At 43.8% G+C, this 21100-nt stretch overlaps 1 protein-coding gene and 1 pseudogene across 1 annotated transcript in view; one reads left to right on the top strand and one right to left on the bottom strand.

Annotated features, from left to right (window-relative positions):
• Nucleotides 1–21100, bottom strand: part of LOC142664365 (uncharacterized) — a 196449-nt gene that overhangs the window by 16815 nt on the left and 158534 nt on the right. The gene's annotated exons all lie outside the window — the stretch shown is intronic.
• Nucleotides 1–21100, top strand: part of LOC142664317 (uncharacterized) — a 172564-nt pseudogene that overhangs the window by 107595 nt on the left and 43869 nt on the right.

Genomic DNA, 21100 nt, shown 5'->3' with positions numbered 1-21100 from the left:
CTTAAAAGCCGCGTTTAATAGCAACCGCGGCTTTTTAGCGGTTAAGCTACCACCGCCGGCCTGCTACACGAAAGTGGCTGGCGATGGTGGCTATGGCAACCAGACGCATAACAATGGCGCCCGGCTATGCCATCGACGGAAGCCTAGTGGGTCCTGACTTTGCTTGCGATCAGCGAGTAGCTGTGTAGTGTAGTGCAGTGTATTAGAATAGCGATCAGGGCCTCCTAGCCTCAAGTGCCCTAGTGGGATAAAGTAAAAAAAAAGTTAAATAAAGTTGAGTAAAATTAAGAAAATAAAAGTTTTAAAAGTAATAAAAATCCCCCTTTTTCCCTTATCAGTCCTTTATTATTAAAAATAGATAAACAAATAAACTATACATAATTGGTATCGCCGCGTCCGTAACGACCTGAACTACACAATTATTCCGTTATTTATCCCGCACGGTGAACGCCATATAAGAAAATAACGGTAAACCATACCGGAATTAAAAAAATTTTGTCACTTCACCTCCCAAAAAATAAAATGAGATCAAAAAGTCGCATGTACCTAAAAATTGTGCTGATCGAAACTACAGTTCGTTACGCAAAAAACAAGTTTGATGGAAAAATAAAAACGTTCTGGCACTTAGAATAAGGTAACACCAAAAGTAAATGATTTTTTACAATAAGTATTTTATTGTGCAAACGCCATAAGACATAAAAAAACTATAAACATCTGGTATCGCCGTAATCGTATCGCCCCGCAGAATAAAGTGAATATGTCATTTATACCGCACGGTGAACGCTGTAAAAAATAAAATAAAAAATACTATAAAAAAAACAATAGTAGAATTGCTGTTTTTTCGTCACCGTGCCACTTAAAAGTAGAATAAAAACTGATCAAAAAGCCGCATGCACCCCATGAAAACTAAAATTAATTCCTCAAGGGGTCTAGTTTCCAAAATAGGGTCACTTTTGGGGGGTTTCCACTGTTTTGGCAAAAGAAGACCTCTTCAAACCGGACATGGTGCCTAATAAAAAGGAGGCATCAAAATCCACTAGGTGCTCCTTTGATTCGGAGACCGGTGCTTCAGTCCATTACCGCACTAGGGCCACATGTGGGATATTTCTCAAAACTGAACAACCTGGGCAATAAGTATTGAGTTGCGATCCTCTGGTAAAACCTTCTGTTTTACAGAGAAAATGGAATAAAAAGAATTTTCTGAAAAAAAAATAAAAAAAAATGTAAATTTCACCTCTACTTTGCTCTAAGTTCCTGTGAAACACCTAAAGGGTTAATAAACGTTCTAAATGCTGTTGTGAATACTTTGAGGGGTCTAGTTTATAAAATGGGGTGTTTGATAGGGGTTTCTAATATATGGGCCCCTCAAAGCAACTTCAGAACTGAACTGGAACCTAAAAAAATAAATAAATGAGGCAATACTTCGCTTCTTACATTATACTGATAATGAACCGTGCCCACCCTGAGATGACCCCAGTTTTGACCGTTTGCATAAACGGAGACCCCTATTAGACTGCTTCAGTGCCCGGTTTTCCCCAAGCATACACTTCTCGGGGGTGTATTTCTATTGATGAGTCCTTGGTACATTTTAAAGGGAGGCTTCAATTCCGCCAGTACCTGCCGGGTAGGAGGGCAAGGTATGGCGTGAAGATGTATAAGCTGTGCGAGAGTGCATCAGGGTATACCTACAAATTTAGGATATATGAAGGGAAGGACACCAGTATTCAGCCCCCAGAATGCCCCCCCTTACTGGGCGTTAATGCAAAAATTGTGTGGGATTTGGTGCACCCACTGCTGGACCAGGGTTACCACCTCTAAATGGATAATTTTTATACCAGCGTCCCACTCTTCAACTGCCTCGCTCCCAGAAGTCCTGCGGCATGCGGCACTGCTAGAAGAGATCTGAGAGGCCTCCCTAAGACCATGCAGGGCAAACATTCAGAAGGGGTGAGTGCAGGGCACAATCCAGCAGCAACATATTGTGTGTCACGTACAAGGACGAGAGATGTCACACCAGTACCCATGTACCTGTATGAGGTACCAGTACAGAGACCCCCAAACCAGACTGCATCCTGGACTACAATAGGTACATGGGAGGGGTGGACTTGTCAGATCAAGTCCTGAAGCCCTACAGCGCCATGCGGTGTGGTATAAGAAGCTGGCCGTAAATATCATTATCAAGAACCTAATCTTTAGGGACCAAGAATGGGGGACACCCAGTACTTCTGGAAGCGAGGCCACAGGCATCGTACCAGGGCAACACTTTCCAGGAGAAGTTCCCCAAACTGGCAACAAGGGAAAAAGTCAAAAGAGGTGCAAAGTCTGCTATAAGAGGGGGATAAGGAAGGACACAATATATCAATGTGACACGTGTCCCGAAAAAACAGGGCTCTGAATGGAAGCGGGTTTTAAAATTTATCATCCATCCCTTGATTTTTAATTTAACCTGATGCACTGCGCACAGCTTATCCCCCTCATCTTTCCCTTCTGAGCCCTGCTGTGTGCCCAGGCAGCTGATAACAGCCACATGTAGGGTATTGCCATACCCAGGAGAACCCACATTACAGCTTATAGGGCGTATGTCTCCAGTAGCACATGCTGGGCACAATATATCAGACACTGACATGGCATATATATATAGAAAAAATTGCAAAACTCACTCTGCACCATCTGCTGCGCATTATCTTTTACACAGTACCTGTGGGGTCAAAATGCTCACTACACCTCTAGATGAATGCCTTTAGGGGTGTCGTTTTTGAAAACGGGGTCACTTCTCGGGGGTTTCAACTGTACTGGTACCTCAGGGGCATACATGATTTCGCACCAGAAAAGCTCCAGTAGGCCAAATGGTGGTCCTTTCCTTCGGAGCCCTCTTATGGGCCCAAATGGCAGTTTATCACCACAAATGCGGTATTGCCGCACTTACGACAAATTGGACAACAAAATGGGGTATTTTATTCCTTGTGAAAATAAGAAATTTTGATCAAAAATTACATCTTATTGGAAAAAATTAATTTTATTAAATTTCACAGCCCAATTCAAATAAGTGCTGTGAAAAAAACTGTGCAGTCAAAATGGTAACAACAACAATAAATGAATTCCTTGAGGGGTGTAGTTTCCAAAATGGGGTCACTTCTGGTGGGTTTCCATTGCTTTGATACCTCTGGGGCTCTGCAAATGCGACATGGCACCCGAAAACCAATCCAGCAAAATCTGGACTCCAACAAACACATAGCGCTCTTTTCCTTCTGAGCCCTCCCATGGGCCCAAACGGCAGTTTATCACCACAAATTGGGTATTGCCGCACTCAGGACAAACTGGGCAACAAAATAGGGTATTTTGTTCCCTGTGAAAAGAAGACATTTTGATTAAAAAAATTACATCTTATTGTAAAAAATTTAATTTTTTACATTTCACAGCCCAATTCAAATACGTGCTGTGAAAAAACTGTGTGGTCAAAATGGTAACAACAACCATAAACAAATTCCTTGAGGGGTGAAGTTTCCAAAATGGGGTCACTTTTGGGGGATTCCTACTGTTTTGGCACCTCAACACCTCTTCAAACCTGGCATGCTGCCTAAAATATATTCTAATAAAAAAATTGGCCCCAAAATGCACTAGGTGCTTCTTTGCTTCCGGGGCTTGTGTTTTAGTACACGAGTGCACTAGAGCCACATGTGGGACATTTCTAAAAACTGCGGAATCTGGACAATACATATTTAGTAGTGTTTCTCTGGTAAAACCTTCTGTGTTGACTTCCGGTTCCGGCGGTGGTATGTGAAGACGCATGTAACATCACTCCCGCTCCTCCAGACCTAACAAAGCTGTTTGCTCTTACAAATCTCTCCTCAAGATACACTGGGGTGGAGAAGACCTAACATCTAAACCACTGGCGTTACCTATATGGAGCGTTACTTGCTGAGGAGCAGCAGAAAACCGGATTTGGAAGACATGGGGGACGACACTATGGAGGAACAGCCGCCCAAGATGGCGCCGTTAGAGGAGAGACGGGACAGCATTGACTTGCCGACTCAGCCTCCTCCCACGCAACTTCATACCTTGCAAGAAACTTTGGATTACAAATTATTGGCTAAAGCAGTGGCCGACCTTATAGCTCCGGATCTGTCCAGCACTCTCGTATCGACGGTGCAATCCACCTTAAACCGCTTACAAGAGAGCATTACCCAGCATGAGGGCCGCATAAACGAAGCTGAACAGAGGATTTCAAATGCTGAGGACGAGTTGATTGCAGTGGTGTCCCAGACAAATGATCTGCATCAGACCGTTAAACAGCTTTACGACCGCATTGAAGACCTTGAAAATCGGTCCCGCCAGAACAACTTGAGACTGGTCGGTCTGCCGGAGTCCATACCAGTTAAAGCTCTTAGAAAGCTGTGTGAGTGTGATTTACCACAGGCCCTGGGCTTATCAGGGATCAGACGGGTGGAACGAGCTCATAGGGCCCAAACTGCCTGCCTCTGACCATAATGTTGGCAACACTGAGAGGCCCCGACAAGTCATAATGCGATACTTGGATTTTGTGGATAAAGAAGACATCCTTCATGCTTACCGTACCCGAAAGGAACCACTTACCTTTCAAGGTGAACGTATACTCCTCTTCGGAGATTACTCAGCAGACGTGACAAGACGACGAGCTTTCAGTGCCACGTGTTCCTTGCTGTTTCGGAAGAACATTCGATTTCAACTCCTGTATCCTGCTATCCTTCGCATTAAAAACCCAGATGGAACTTTCCAGACGTTCAGAGATCCGGCGGCAGCGGACCGATTCCTAGCTTCTGAGTCTTCGCCTACTACATCGGTGATCTCGGAGGCAGGGACATCCATCTCCTCACCTAGACGCAGGCCACCCTTGTTGGCCCAGGCGACGAGAAGCTCTTCTTCTTTGACCGAAGCAAAGGGGTCCCCAGGTAGTCCGAAGGCACAGCGTACTACACAACGAGGACGTCAAAGCGGATCGCGACTGCCAGACTGAGGACTGTACCTGAGCGGGATGGTCTCGTGTCGCAACACTGGGACTTACTTGAGTATACCTAGTTAATTGTCAATATGGGTTACACTGCTGCGGGAGGGAAGAGTATGAGTCTGGTCCCCCAAAAAGTCAGGTCTTGGGGTTTTGCCTTCTGAGGTCGTTCCCCCTTGTTCTTAATCGTACAATAGGGAGGGGAGTAGATGTGTAACGTTAAGTACCAGAATAATGGGAGTCCTAGACATATATTGTTGGATATACTTGTTCCTATGCACTGTTGCACTTTGTTTAATGTGCCTCTTACTGTATTAGTTCCTATTGGAATCCACTGTTGCACTCTTGGACTGCAGTTACTCACTCGGGAGGTATATTTTAGCTGTCACCGTCTTGGCCCCTCAATAGGGATTGGCGCCCCCGTATTAATAACCTATCCAGTTGCTCATATTTATAGTACACCTGTGACATGAAAATCGTAACTTGGAATGTTAAAGGGCTTAGGTCCCCAGCCAAACGTATGATGGTCTTGCGCCATTTGAAAAGACTTCGGGTAGATGTCGCCCTACTGCAGGAGACCCATCTCCTTAACCCCTTAATGACCGGGCCATTTTGCACGTTAATGACCAAGGATTATTTTTTGTTTTTTCACGGTTGCATTCCAAGAGTCGTAACTTTTTTTTTATTCCGTCGACATAGCCGTATAAGGGCTTGTTTTTTGCGGGACGAGTTGTATTTTGTAATTGCACCATTTTTAGATGCTTACAATATATTGATTAACTTTTATTATCTTTATTTTAGGAGAGAATTGAAGATAAGCAGCTATTCCAGCATTAATTTTCACGTTATAAATTTACGCCGTTTACTATGCAGCGTAAATAACATGTTCACTTTATTCTATGGGTCGGCACGATTACGGGGATACCAAATATGTATAGGTTTTATATGTTTTTCCTACGTTTGCACAATAAAAACCCTTTTAGAAAAAAATTACTTGTTTTTGCATCGCCGCGTTCCAAGAGACGTAACGTTTTTATTTTTCCGTCAATGTGGGCTTGATTTTTGCGGGCCAAGGTGTAGTTTTCATTAGTACTATTTTGGGGTACATAGGACTTATAGATTAACTTTTATTTTATTTTTTATGGGGGGAATGGGAGAAAAGAGAGAATTTTGCCGTTGTTTTTTGCGTTTTTTTTGGACGCCGTTCATCCGGCGGTTTAATTAATGTGTTAATTTTATTGGTCAAGTTGTTACGATCGCGGGGATACCATATATGTGTATGTGTGATTTGTTTTGACACTTTTACTGAATAAAACCACTTTTTGGGCAAAAAAATATTTGATTTTGACTGTAATTATTTTTTTTTTTTTTCTACAAACTTTATTTAACCGATTGACATTTTTTTTTTTTAAGTCCCATCAGGGGACTTCACTATGCGATGTGCCGATCGCATATATAATGCTTTGGTATACTTAGTGTACCAAAGCATTATTGCCTGTCAGTGTAAAACTGACAGGCAATCTGTTAGGTCATGTCTCCGGCGCGTCCTAACAGGCAGATGCTGAAGGCAGACCTGGGGGTCTTTGTTAGACCCCCCGCTGCCATGCATGGAAACCCGACGGCGACCCGCGATTTGTTTGCGGGGGCGCCGATCGGGTGACAGAGGGAGCTCCCTCCCTCTGTCAAACACATTAGATGCCGCTGTCACTATTGACAGCGGCATTTAATGGGTTAAACTGCCGGAATCGAAGCGCGCTTCGATTCCGGCAGTTGCAGCAGGAGCCAGGCTGAGTATAACAGCCGTGCTCCTGCTGCTGATCGCGTGGGTACAGTCTCAGTACCCGCGCCATCACAGGACGGATATATCCGTCCTCCTGCGCGAACTAGCAGCTGCTGAGGACGGATATATCCGTCCTTCGGCGTTAAGGAGTTAAAGATTTCCCGCGCATGCTTAAATTATGGGTTGGGGAGGTGTATGGATCCCCTGCAGTGGAGCGGAAAGCAGGGGTTTTAGTACTGATTCGTAGGGCATTTCCTCATACGGTCACTGATGTAGTTACAGATGACGAGGGCAGGATGATACACCTCCAACTCAACAGTCCTCAGGGTACGATGAGGTTATATAATGTGTATGTTCCGAATAGCTCACAGAAACCCTTTCATGATAAGTTTCCTGCCACCCTACTCCTTGATTCATCTACGGAAATAGTGGTGGGAGGGGATTTCAATGGGGTAGTGTCGCAGCAGGAGGATAGATCGTCCAGACCAGCTGCAGATCTGATTACCTCTGTCGCAGGCTCTAATTTGGCGGGTCTTTTGTCGGTTGCATCATTGATTGATGGTTGGAGACATGTTCATCCTGGTGACCGGGAGTATACTCATTTTTCTCACCCCCACTCTTCTTGGTCGTGTATTGACTATGTATTACTTAGTCGTGCATTAATTCCCAAGGTCAAAGAGGTCTCAATTACAGACCTAGTTATTTCAGATCACGCACCTGTCTTAATAGACCTGCTTGATACTCATCCTAAGGGAGACGCTTATTTGTGGCGCTTTCCATCCTTTTTGGCCAAGGATGAAAGTTTCCTGACGCTTCTTAAGGGTTGGTGGCTTGAATACGGGGCTACAAATGAGCAACATGTATCCGATCCTCAGCTATTTTGGAACATGGCAAAAGCAGTTTTGAGGGGACGCATTATAGCACATGTTAGTAAACTTAAAAAAGTGGTACGGTCACAATACGAGAAGACCAGTGCAGCGTTGAGACAGGCATATACTGAATTTTTAGTAAAGCAGACCCCACTCTCTAAAGCCTTATGGATATCAGCCAGGGGAGATTTTGATATATGGGCTGAGCGTCGGGAAGATTTTATTAGGACCCAACAGGAAGTAAGCTATAGACGTTTTGGAGATAAACCTGGGAAATTGTTAGCAAACCTGGATAGGGGAAAGAGAACTTTTCACTGTATCCAACGCCTGAGATCCCCGGGAGGCAATGTTACAGAAGACCCAAAGTCCATTAACACATCACTGGGGAATTATTATGCTTCGCTGTACCGGGACGACCCGGGGGAACTGCCGGAGGGCGAGACCTTTTTGCTAAACCTCTCTTTACCTCAAATCTCGGAGGAGGAGGTGCGAAGTGTAATTATGGCCTTGCCCTCGGGCAAGTCTCCTGGGCCTGATGGATACCCAGGTGAATTTTATAAGGTTCTGGGGACACAAGTGGCGCCCATCTTGACTAGCCTGTTTAACAACGTATTGTCAGGACAGGATCGTGCTTTCCAAACTAATCTAGCCTATATCAAGCTAATATCTAAAGAGGGTCGAGATCTTGAATGTCCCTCCTCTTACCGGCCGATTTCGCTGATCGACCAGGACCTCAAGATATTGGCTAAGCTCATGGCCAACCGTTTGGCTTTGATATTGCCCTCACTGATAGGCCCATCGCAGGTGGGTTTCGTAAAGGGCCGTTCAGCTGTAACGAACATCCGAAGAGTTTTATTGGCAATGGATAAGGTTGGAGATGGCCGAGGAGGAGAACCGCCTGCCCTGATGACCCTAGATGCAGAAAAAGCATTTAACAATTTTGCGATGGGGGTGGTTGGGTCAGGTGCTGGATGCCATGGGTTTTCAGGGGGCTTTTAGACGATTTCTGAGAGTTCTCTACACACAACCTAAAGCTAGTGTACACACGCCTGGATTTATCTCCCCGTCTTTTCCTTTGCTAAAGGGGACGAGACAGGGATGTCCGTTGTCCCCTTTACTATTTGATCTGGCTTTAGAGCCCTTGGCCCGGTCCCTGGATACAGACCGGACCTTTCGGGGTATTTCCATTGGGGGGGGGGCGACTCTGAGGCTGGCTCTTTTTGCGGATGATATCCTCTTATTTATGGCTCACCCGGATACAGAGCTGCCCAAAGTACTGGATGTCATATCGGATTTTGGCGTTTTTTCGGGATTCAAACTGAATGTGTCAAAATGTGAGGCTCTGTTTCTGGGCACGACAGATCGACGGGGTGGGTTACCCACTCAGTTGCACAATATTCCAGTGGCCAAACGATCCATCAAATACTTGGGGATAAATATTGGGCGCACAGCCGACTCCCTTTATCGTTTGAACTATCTCCCCTTATTTACGAAAATCTTACATGACTTGAAAAGGTGGCATGGTTTACCACTCTCTCTATTGGGTAGGAATCACCTTCTTAAGATGATGAGCTTCTCGAAGCTATTGTACCCTTTACAAACCCTGCCACTTCTTTTAAAGCATACAGATGTCTCAAGACTACAGACGGCTTTTGGTCACTTTCTGTGGAAAGGGAGGAGGCCTCGAATCCGTATAGACAAGCTCATGGCCACTAAGGAGAGGGGGGTATTAACTTACCTAATATACGAGGGTACAATTTGGCCTGTCTAGCAAGACATGTTATAGACTGGGTGGCGTCTACTAGTTATCATTCAGATCACACGCTTGAATCACATTTTTGTGCCCCATGGGACCTCTGCACGCTCCTACATTCGTCCCTATCAGCCATGCCTGGGTACATAAAGCAATCGGTGATCTGTAGAGATACTTTCATGACGTGGAGGGCGATGAGACGGAGTTATGGTTTATCTTTTCGAGTTTCCAAATATCTTCCTCTATGGAATCATCCGGAATTCGCTCAAGGAAGACAGAGTAGTCTTTTTGCAGAATGGAGGGCGAGGGGCATTTTAAGGGTGGAACATCTACTCCATGACACGGATCCGAGATGGCTTACGGGTCAAGAATTAATAGACAAATTTGGGTTGAGACCTTTCCAAAGTATCCAATATGCTCAGGTCCAGCATTTCTTTAGGAATGCGCTAAGGGAGGTGGGTCGAGAGGTGATAAAATGGATAAAGCAATTTTTCAACATACGGGAATGCTGTCTGTATCACAAATCTACTGCAAAATTAGGGATAGTTTGATTGTTACTCCGCCGGAACAATTTTTTATAAAATGGGAAGAACAATTAGGAGACGGGGACCTCAGGGACAAAATTCTAATAGGATGGGGTTCAGTTCGGAAACATGTGATGAGAGAGGTGTGGAGAGATACTCAGTTTCGCATAATGCACAGGGCAATCTTAGGTTTTAATATACCGCCGAGCAATGCTATGCCTGACCGCCTGGTGGCCTGTCCTAAATGTCATGTCCAAAAAAACAGATCTGTTCCATGGTTTATGGCAGTGCTCGGCAATTCAGCCCTTGTGGTCTCAGGTCCGTGACATGATGGATACACTATGGGATTTGGCCCTGCCAATGTCGCATGTCCTTTTCCTTTTCCACTATTGGGAGGAGGAGACGGATGGTGGCAGAGCGGAAGGGAGACACCTGCCCCAACTGTTTCACCTGATCTGTTTGGTAGTTAAACGACTACTGCTACAACAATGGTTGGTATCGACAGTACCAACTATGCAAAATGTAGTGAACCAACTAAAGCAGTGTCTACACATAGAACGATTAGATGCGGAACATATGAAAACCAAACGCACTAAAAGATTTTTCATAAAATGGAAGGCATTCATGATACGGCATTTATCTGAATCAGAACTTAAACAGGCGGTGTCTCCCTTCACGCTCACCAAATGGTACTTGTTGGAAGTCTTAAAGGGTACGCTGGGTCGTCTGCTTTTGCGGGACAGCTGAATTTTTTTTTAAAAACGATGCCAATCTAAAGTAGACATATGGGAAATGTGAACTAGTAACTATTTTGGGTGGTATAAACATCTGTTTTACAAGCAGATGCATTTAAATTCAGAAAAATGATATTTTTTCAAAATTTTCTCTAAATTTTGCAATTTTTCACAAATATACACAGTATATATATCAAACAAGTTTTACCACTAACATAAAGCCCAATGTGTCACGAGAAAATCTCAGAATCGGTTGGATAGGTTTAAGCATTCCGACATTATTACCACATAAAGTGAAATATGTCAGATTTGAAAAATGGGTTCTGAGCTTTCAGGCCAAAACAAGGCTGCGTCCTTAAGGGGTTAATAAAAAAAAACTGAAAAAAAATATAAAAAAAATGAAAAACCCACTTTCTCCCCTTTCAAAATGCTCCACTATTAGAAAAAAACAAAATAAAGGAAAAAAGTTACACATATTTAGTATCGCCGCGTCCGTAACGACCCCGACTATAAAGCTATTACGTTATTTAACCCGCACGGTGAATGCCGGGAAAAATAAAATAAAAAACAATGGAAAAATTGCTGTTTTCTGTGAAAACTGACTTTAAAAAAAAGTGATAAAATGTGATCAAAAAGTCGAATCTGCTCCAAAATGGTACCAATAAAAACGACAAGTCGTCCCGCAAAAAACAAGCCCTTATACAGCTATGTCGATGCAAAAATAAAAAAGTTATAGCTCGTCGAATGTGACGATGGAAACCGTAAAAAATGGCTTGGTCATTAGGGCCCAGAATGCAAGCAGGGGGAAGGGGTTAAATCCCATTCTAGGCTGCCAACGTATATATACGTAAAACCTGCATGGTGAATCGGCAGTTCGAACCTATATAGCCATATGCCTGTAGTGAAGGGGTTATGGACAAAACTATTTTTAGCTTTAACCAATTACCACTGCAGCCAGTTTAAAGTTAACCTCTTAACGCCGAAGGACGGATATATCCGTCCTCTGCAGCTGCTAGTTCGCGCAGGACGACGGATATATCCGTCCTGTGATGGCGCGGGTACTGTCACTGTACCCACGCGATCAGCGGCAGGAGTACGGCTGTTATACACAGCCTGGCTCCTGCTGCAACTGCCGGAATCGAAGCGCACTCCGATTCCGGCAGTTTAACCCATTAAATGCCGCTGTCAATAGTGACAGCGGCATCTAATGTGTTTGACAGAGGGAGGGAGCTCCCTCTGTCACCCCATCTGTGCCCCCGCAAACAAATGGCAGGTCGCCGTCGGGTTTCCATGGCAGCGGGGGGTCTAACAAAGACCCCCAGGTCTGCCTTCAGCATCTGCCTGTTAGGCGATGTCGGAGGCATGACCTATTAGATTGGCTGTCAGTTTTACACTGACAGGCAATAATGCTTTGGTATACTAAGTATACCAAAGCATTATATATGCGATCAGCACATCGCATAGTGAAGTCCCCTGGTGGGACTAAAAAAAAAAATGTCAATCAGTTAAACAAAGTTGGTGAAAAAAATAAATAAATAATTACAGTGAAAATCAAATAAAACGTGGTTTTATTCAGTAAGTGTCAAAACAAATCACACACACACACATATATATATGGTATCCCCGCGATCGTAACGACTTGAACAATAAAATGAACACATTAATTAAACCGCCGGATGAACGGCGTCCAAAAAAAAACAACAGCAAAATGCTCTTTTCTCCCATTCCCCCCATAAAAAATTTAATTAAAATTAATCTATAAGTCCTATGTACCCCAAAATAGAAAACTACACATTGGCCCGCAAAAATCAAGCCCCCATACGGCCACATTGACGGAAAAATAAAAACGTTGCGGCTCTTGGAATGCGGCGATGCAAAAACAAGTAATTTTTTTCTAAAAGGCTTTTTATTGTGCAAACGTAGGAAAACATATAAAACCTATACATATTTGGTATCCCTGTAATCGTGCCGACCCATAGAATAAAGTTAACATGTTATTTACGCTGCATAGTAAACGGAGTAAATTTATAACGTGAAAATCAATGCTGGAATATCTGCTTATTTTCAATTCTCTCCTAAAATAAAGTTAATAAAAGTTAATCAATATATTAGAAGCATCTAAAAATGGTACAATTACAAAATACAACTCGTCCCGCAAAAAACAAGCCCTTAAACGGCTATGTCGACGGAATAAAAAAAAAGTTACGACTCTTGGAATGCGACCGTGAAAAAACAAAAAATAATCCTTGGTCATTAACGCGCAAAATGGCCCGGTCATTAAGGGGTTAAGGGAGAACCACTTCTTAAATGCGACGTGTCACTTTAAGGGTATGTACACACGGGAAGGATTAGCTGCAGATTTTCTGCAACAACTTAAAATGCGTGAAAATCTGCAGCAGAAAACACGCAGAAAAGAAGGGCGGTGCAGATTCTCAATCCAATATCTTCTGTGAAAAAGCTGCAGAATCTCCACACAGATTCCGTCCCGCAGTGTTTACACCGTGTGTGGACGGAACATAAGTGGGAAGAAGATTTTACTCTCCAAGTCATTGTGAGATTGTTTTTCAGAACACGTTGTACTTTATATTACTGGCAAATTGTGCTCCATACACTCTGTGTTACATAGTTACTAAGGATGAAAAAAGACACAAGTCCATCAAGTCCGACCTATAATCCCACCGTGTTGATCCAGAGGAAGACAAACCCCCCCCCCCATGAGGTGGATGACAATTGTCTCATTAGGGGAAAACTCCTCCCCGACTCCAAATCCGGAAATCACAATAAATCCCTGGATCACCGTCCCATCTCCAGAATCTAGTACCATAACTTGTAATATTAACCCCTTCCCGCTCCTTGACGTACTATTACGTCATGGCAGCTGTATCGTTCGCGCTCCATGCCGTAATAGTACGTCTCGGGAGTAACGGCCGTTTCGGCCGTCCTCCCGACACATACAGGAGCTGTGACGCTGCTGTCTTGTTCAGCAGCTGTCACAGCTCCTACAGCGGGGACCGATCGCTGTGTCCCCGCTGATTAACCCCTTAAAAGCCGCGTTCTATAGAGATCGCGGCTTTTTAGGGGTTAAGCTGCCATCGCCGGCCTGCTACACGATAGCGGCCGGCGATGGTGACTATGGCAACCGGACACCAAACAATGGCGTCCGGCTATGCCATAGACGGAAGCCTAGTGGGTCCTGACAACGTCAGGACCCACTATGCTTGCTGTCAGTGAGTAGCTGACAGTTCTAATACACTGCACTACGCATGTAGTGCAGTGTATTAGAATAGCGATCAGAGCCTCCTGCCCTCAAGTCCCCTAGTGGGACAAAGTAATAAAGTAAAAAAAAAATGTGTAAAAATAAGAAAATAAAAGATTTAAAAGTAATAAAAGTAAAAATCCCACCTTTTCCCTTATCAGTCCTTTATTATTAATAAAAATATATAAACAAACAAATAAACTATACATAATTGGTATCGCCGCGTCCGTAACGGCCTGAACTACAAAATTATTTCATTATTTATCCCGCACGGTGAACGCCGTAAAATAAAATAATAATAAACCGAACCACAATCACAATTCTTTGGTCACTTCACCTCCCAAAAAATGGAATAAAAAGAGATCAAAAAGTCGCATGTACCTAAAAATGGTCCTGATCAAAACTACAGTTCGTTACGCAAAAAATAAGTCCTCGCACGGCTTTATTGATTGAAAAATAAAAACGTTCTGGCTCTTAGAATAAGGTAACACAAAAAGTGAGTGATTGTTTACAAAACGTATTTTATTGTGCAAACGCCATAAGACATAAAATAAAACTATAAACATCTGGTATCGCCGTAATCGTATCGCCCCGCAGAATAAAGTGAATATGTCATTTATAGCGCACGGTGAACGCTGTAAAAAAAATAGAATAAAAAAACAATAGTAGAATTGCTGTTTTTTAGTCACCACGCCACCTAAAAATAGAATAAAAACTGATCAAAAAGCCGCATGCACCCCAAGAAAACTACAATGGATTCCTCAAGGGGTCTAGTTTCCAAATTGGGGTCACTTTTGGGGGGTTCCCAATGTTTTGGCACCACAAGACCTCTTCAAACCGGACATGGTGCCTAATAAAAAAGAGGCCTCAAAATCCACTAGGTGCTCCTTTGCTTCGGAGGCCGGTGCTTCAGTCCATTACCGCACTAGGGCCACATGTGGGATATTTCTCTAAACTGCAGAATCTGGGCAATACGTATTAAGTTGCGTTTCTGTGATAAATCCTTTTGTGTTATAAAAAAAATGGTATAAAGAGGATTTTCTGACAAAAAAAAAATGTAAATTTCACCTCTACTTTGCTCTAAATTTTTGTGAAACACCTAAAGGGTTCATAAACTTTCTACATGCTGTTGTGAATACTTTGAGGGGTCTAGTTTCTAAAATGGGGTATTTGATAGGGGTTTCTAATATATGGGCCCCTCAAAGCAATTTCAGAACTGAACTGGAACCTAAAAAAATAAATAAATGAGGCAATACTTCGCTTCTTACATTATACTGATAATGAGCCGTGCCCACCCCGAGATTACCCCAGTTTTGACCGTTTGTCTAAACGGAGACCCCTATTAGACCGTTCCAGTGCCCGGTTTTCCCAAGCATACACCCCCGAGAAGTGTATTTCTATTGATGAGTCCCTGGTACATTTTAAAGGGAGGGTTCAATTCCGCGAGTACCTGCCGGGTAAGAGGGCAAGGTATGGCGTGAAGATGTATAAGCTGTACGAGAGTGCATCAGGGTATACCTACAGGTTTAGGATATATGAAGGAAAGGCCACCCCCAAACCAGACTGCATCCTGGACTACAATAGGTACATGGGAGTGATGGACTTGTAAGATCAAGCCCTGAAGCCCTACAGCACCATGCGGTGTGGTATAAGAAGCTGGCCGGGAACATCATATAGATGGCTTTGTACAATGCGTACGTGCTACGTCGATGTGCAGGCCAGACGGGAACTTTCCTGGAATTTCAAGAGGTGATTATCAAGAACCTAATCTTTAGGGACCAAGAAGGGGGGGCACACAGTACTTCTGGAAGCGAGCCCACACGCATCGTACCAGGGCAACACTTTCCAGGGGAAGTTCCCCAAACTGGCAAGAAGGGAAAAAGTCAAAAGAGGTGCAAAGTCTGCTATAAGAGGGGGATAAGGGAGGACACAATATATCAATGTGACACGTGTCCCGAATAACCAGAGCTCTGTATGAAAGTGTTTTAAAATTTATCATACATCCCTTGGTTTATAATTTACCCCAATTTTACTTACCCTGATGCACTCCGCACAGCTTATCCCCCCTCGTCTTTCCCCTCTGGGCCCTGCTGTGTGTCCAGGCAGCTGATAACAGCCACATGTAGGGTATTGCCATACCCGGGAGAACCCACATTACAGTTTATGGGGTGTAGGTCTCCGGTCAAAATGGTCACTACACCTCTAGATGAATGCCTTAAGGGTGTAGTTTTTAAAACGGGGTCACTTCTTGCGGGTTTCAACTGTACTGGTACCTCAGGGGCTTCTGCATACATGACTTCACACTAGAAAATCCCGAGTAGGCCAAATGGTGGTCCTTTCCTTCTGAGCCCTCCCATGGGCCCAAACGGCAGTTTATCACAACAAATGGGGTATTGCGGCACTCAGAACAAATTGCGCAACAGAATGGGGTATTTTGTTTCTTGTGAAAATAAGAAATTTTCAGCCAAAACTACATATTATTTGACAAAAATAATTTTGTTTTCATTCCCAGCCCAATTCAAATAAGTTCTGTGAAGAAACTATGGGGTCTAAATGGTCACATTACCCATAAATGAATTCCTTGAGGGGTGTAGTTTCCAAAATGGGGTCACTTCTGGTGGGTTTCCATTGCTTTGATACCTCTGGGGCTCTGCAAATGTGACATGGCACCCGAAAACCAATCCAACAAAATCTGTACTCCAAAGAACACACAGCGCTCCTTCCCTTCTGAGGCCTCCCATGGGCCCAAACGGCAGTTTATCACCACAAATGGGGTATTGCCGCACTCAGGACAAATTGGGCAACAAAATTGAGTATTTTATTTCTTGTGAAAATAAGAATTTTTGAGCTAAAATGACATATTATTGGAAAAAATGACATTTTTTTCATTTCAGAGCCCAATTCAAATACGTGCTGTGAAAAAAATGTGCGGTCAAAATGGTAACAACAACCCTAAATGAATTCCTTGAGGGGTGTAGTTTACAAAATGGGGTCACTATTGGGGGATTCCTACTGTTTTGACACCTCAACACCTCTTCAAACCTGGCATGCTGCCTAAAATATATTCTAATAAAAAAGAGGACTCAAAATGCACTAGGTGCTTCTTTGCTTCTAGGGCTTGTCTTTTAGTCCACGAGTGCAGTAGGGCCACATGTGGGACATTTCTAAAAACTGCAGAATCTGGAAAATACATATTTAGTAGTGTTTCTCTGGTAAAACCTTCTGTGTTACAGAAAAAAAAAATGAATAAAATTGAAATTCAGCAAGAAAAATGAAATTTGCAAATTTCACCTCCACTTTGCTTTAATTCCTGTGAAATGCCTGAAGGGTTAAAAAACTTTATAACTGCTGTTTTGAATACTTTGAGGGGTCTAGTTTTTAAAATGGGGTGTTTTATCAGGGTTTCTAATACATAGGCCCCACAAAGCCACTTCAGAACTCAAGAGGTACCTTAAAAAAAAGGCTTTTTAAATTTTCTTAAAAATATGAGAAATTGCAGTTTATGTTCTAAGCCTTGTAACGTCCAAGAAAAATAAAAGAATGTTCAAAAAACGATGCCAATCTAAAGTAGACATATGGGAAATGTGAACTAGTAACTATTTTGGGTGGTAGAACCGTCTGTTTTACAAGCAGATGCATTTAAATTCTGAAAAATGCAATTTTTTCCAAATTTTCTCTAAATTTTGCAATTTTTCACCAATAAACACTGAATATATCGACCAAATTTTACCACGAACATGAAGCCCAATGTGTCACGAGAAAACAATCTCAGAATCGCTTGGGTAGGTTTAAGCATTCCGACGTTATTACCACATAAAGTGAAATATGTCAGATTTGAAAAATGGGCTCTGAGCCTTAAGGCCAAAACTAGGCTGCGTCCTTAAGGGGTTAAAGAGAACCTCCGATTATACTGACATTATATAGGAAACTATTATACTGCCGGAGTGTGTCGATAATCGTCCTTCTACATGACTTGTATTATCATGTTTACTTCTAACTACAGCACAGACTGCCCATAGCCCGCGCTGCCGGCTGCCCATAACTCTGCATTAGGAGACAGAGGGCGCTATAAAATGTAATCTGACCACTAATGCAGAGTTATGAGCAGCCGGCAGCACGAAGCGTAGGGATCTAACGCAATGTAAAAGGAGCCGAAATTGTGGAGCTCCTACATTACACGTCATTGTACACACGTGTATATGTACAGCACATGACGCTATTAAGACTTCAGCATGGCCGCCAGTCCAGCCTGTGCCCACAGTAATGCCAATATATATCTGTCTCTTCTTACCTTGTGATGTGCGCGGCCGGTAGTCCTCCATCATGACCTCCTCGTACAGATCCTTGTGACCTTCTAGATACTCCCACTCCTCCATGGAGAAATAGACAGTGACATCCTGACACCTTATAGGAACCTGACACACACAATGATACAGTCATCACCCAGACACCTCCAGTGCTGTTACTGTACAAATTCCCAGCATTCCCAGCAGTGTCACCTCTCCAGTCAGCAGCTCAGTCATCTTGTAGATCAGTTCTAAGATCTTCTTCTCATGTATCCGGGAGTGAGGGGGAGGCTCTGTGATGGGGCTCTGACTACTGCTCCATCCTCCTTTCTCATGGATGATGGGAGTCGTACAGTCACCCGATGTCTTCTTCACTATTGTGTACTCCTGTGTATGGAGAGAGACACTTAGAGAACTGAACACAGTATTCCCCCCTCAGTAGAAAGAGGGAGGTTGTGACCCCGCTGTATAGAGCTCTAGTGACCCCACATCTGTAATACTGGAGACCTCACCCACAAAAAGACATTGAGAAAATAGAACGAGGCCAAAACTAAAAAGGAAATAATATTGGGGGGACTAGATGGACCATGTGCTCTCCTCCTGCCGTCATCTTCTATGTTTCTATATAGAGGTCATCCTGATCCTCCTGGTTCCTGGTCATTCTCATTGCTCTACAACATTACTATTGCTGCATTGGTAACATGACACATAACTGACCATATTGGTGGCTGATCTTCAGCTTTTCTGCTGGTGGCTTCTTGACGTCACTTGGAAGGTCTGGACGCTGTTATACAGGACACTGGATTCTTCCTATTATGTATTGTCCCTTCCCTATGTGTGACTTGTTCTATAATGTAGAAAAGTTTACCTCTCCGCTCAACAGGTAGATGATCTCCAAGGTGAAGTCTAATATTCTTCTGCTCATCTCATTCCTGTCCTTGTCCATCTTTGGTGGGTCACTCAGGAGAAGGAGCGTTGTGGAGGAGAAGATGAGAAAACTGGAAGAACTGGAGGATCTAGTACTGCAGACGTCTTTATGAAGAAAGGAGAAGATGGAGATCATACAGGGGACATCATCATGTGTGACATACAGAACCTCACTTATTCATCATGGAGAGAAACATCTTCTCAGAGCCGTCCCCACATGGAATAAAGGGGTATTCCCAACACGGACATTTCTCCCCAGGAGATGGCAGAAATGTCTGATAGATGCGGCTCCACCTCTGGGTGACTTGTTAGGTGGTTCCTGTAACTCCTATAGAAGTGAATGGAGACACAATCTGCTCAGCTCCTCCTGCTATATAATATGCTGCCAACAGATCAGACTAGATGCCCTTTATGAATTAATACACCCCTTATATAAAAGTTTTTACAGATATTAGAAGTTTCCTCAGAGATCCTGGACCTTCAAAGACATCTAAATTTCAATATTGACCTATTCCTTCTAGATTGTTTTACCACAGTTCATGAAAATCGGCCGCCGAGTGTGCACGCGCTGGAGGTCACATCTTACACACAGACTTTTGTCAAGTGCGACTTGTCCTCCACCTTCTACATTACTCTGTGCTCCTCCTTCTAGACCTGTCCTCTGCTTCTACATTACTCTGTGCTCCTCCTTCTAGACCTGTCCTCTGCTTCTACATTACTCTGCGCTCCTCCTTCTAGACCTGTCCTCTGCTATTACATTACTCTGTCCTCCTCCTTCTAGACCTGTGCTCTGCTTCTACATTACTCTGTGCTCTTCCTTCTAGACCTGTCCTCCACCTTCTACATTACTCTGTGCTCCTACTAGACCTGTCCTCTGCTTCTACATTACTCTGTGCTCCTCCCTCTAGACCGGTCCTCTGCTTCTACATTACTCTGTGCTCCTCCCTCTAGACCGGTCCTCTGCTTCTACATTACTCTGTGCTCCTCCTTATAGACCTGTCCTCCGCTTCTACATTACCCTGTGCTCCTCCTTCTAGACCTGTCCTCTGCTTCTACATTACTCTGTGCTCCTCCTTCCAGACCGGTCCTCTGCTTCTACAGTACTCTGTGCTCCGCCTTCTAGACCTGTCCTCTGCTTCTACATTACCCTGTGCTCCTCCTTCTAGACATGCCCTCTGCTTCTACATTACTCTGTGCTCCTCCCTCTAGACCGGTCCTCTGCTTCTACATTACTCTGTGCTCCTCCTTCCAGACCGGTCCTCTGCTTCTACATTACTCTGTGCTCCTCCTTCCAGACCTGTCCTCTGCTTCTACAGTACTCTGTGCTCCTCCTTCTAGACCTGTCCTCTGCTTCTACATTACTCTGTGCTCCTACTTCCAGACCTGTCCTCTGCTTCTACAGTACTCTGTGCTCCTCCTTCTAGACCTGTTCTCTGCTTCTACATTACTCTGTGATCCTCCTTCTAGACCTGTCCTCTGCCTTCTACATTACTCCGTGCTCCTCCTTCTAGACCTGTCCTCTGCTTCTACATTACTCTGTGCTCCTCCTTCTAGACCTGTCCTCTGCTTCTACATTACCCTGTGCTCCTCCTTCTAGACCTGTCCTCTGCTTCTACATTACTCTGTGCTCCCCCTTCTAGACCGGTCCTCTGCTTCTACATTACTCTGTGCTCCTCCTTCTAGACCTGTCCTTTGCTTCTACATTACTCTGTGCTCCTCCTTCTAGACCTGTCCTCTGCTTCTACATTACTCTGTGCTCCCCCTTCTACATTACCCTGTGCTCCTCCTTCTGGACCTGTCCTCTGCTTCTACATTACTCTGTGCTCTACCTTCTAGACCTATGGTTGTGTTCAGATTGCACCGGTATCTTTGGGTGCTCTAGAAAGGGTCCCAACCCGGATGTACGTTAAGAATTGTAGTCTGCACACCTTGATTGTGTTCAAAATTAAATTTATTTGTTTCTCAGGATAAATGCCAGAGGCTGTATGTG

Source organism: Rhinoderma darwinii, chromosome 1 (assembly GCF_050947455.1).
Source record: "Rhinoderma darwinii isolate aRhiDar2 chromosome 1, aRhiDar2.hap1, whole genome shotgun sequence".
Lineage (NCBI taxonomy): Eukaryota > Metazoa > Chordata > Amphibia > Anura > Rhinodermatidae > Rhinoderma > Rhinoderma darwinii.
Note: the sequence above shows the minus strand (reverse complement) of the source record. Positions and strands in the feature narration are given on the sequence as shown.